This window comes from Lipotes vexillifer, unplaced genomic scaffold (assembly GCF_000442215.2).
Source record: "Lipotes vexillifer unplaced genomic scaffold, Lipotes_vexillifer_v1.1 scaffold636, whole genome shotgun sequence".
In the NCBI taxonomy this organism is placed as follows: domain Eukaryota; kingdom Metazoa; phylum Chordata; class Mammalia; order Artiodactyla; family Lipotidae; genus Lipotes; species Lipotes vexillifer.
The window spans coordinates 1,658,276-1,658,812 of NW_006786547.1; positions in this window are offsets into that span (position 1 = coordinate 1,658,276).

Genomic DNA, 537 nt, shown 5'->3' on the forward strand with positions numbered 1-537 from the left:
CCTGCACCGCAGAAGTTAGGCCGCTCTGCCAGCCCTGCAGACTGTTTGGCATAGTTTAAATGCTTTGACACTCGGGCTGTACAGGATGGCAGGGTGGCAGTTTACTGGGTAATTCATATGCAAAACTGCACTATAAATTTCCAGGCTGTCTCAGTTGCCGTGGCACCACAGAGCGTCTCTCCACGTACAGTACAGTATTTCTGCCATCTTTGTTTGCATTGCAGTGAGTCATCAAAAGTCTGTCTTGTACCAACACCCGGAGCCGTGCATTCCTCTGGCACCAACACTCCACTGTTTTTAAAGCCGGGGCTGGGAGCTGGCATTTACTTCGGCTCCCAAATCAAAGGCGGCTATTCATTCCCGAGAGCTGCCTGAATGTCCGTCTGCATCCGGCCTCTTCATTTAGATGCTGTGCGCTGCCCCGGAGAGCCGGGCTGGGTGCAGCTGAGCTGCGGCCCAGCCCAGCCGAGACTCTCTGTCCCCCTCCTCCCCCCGCCCTCCTCCTCTTCCCCCCTCCCCGCAGCTCCTCTCCCCCCC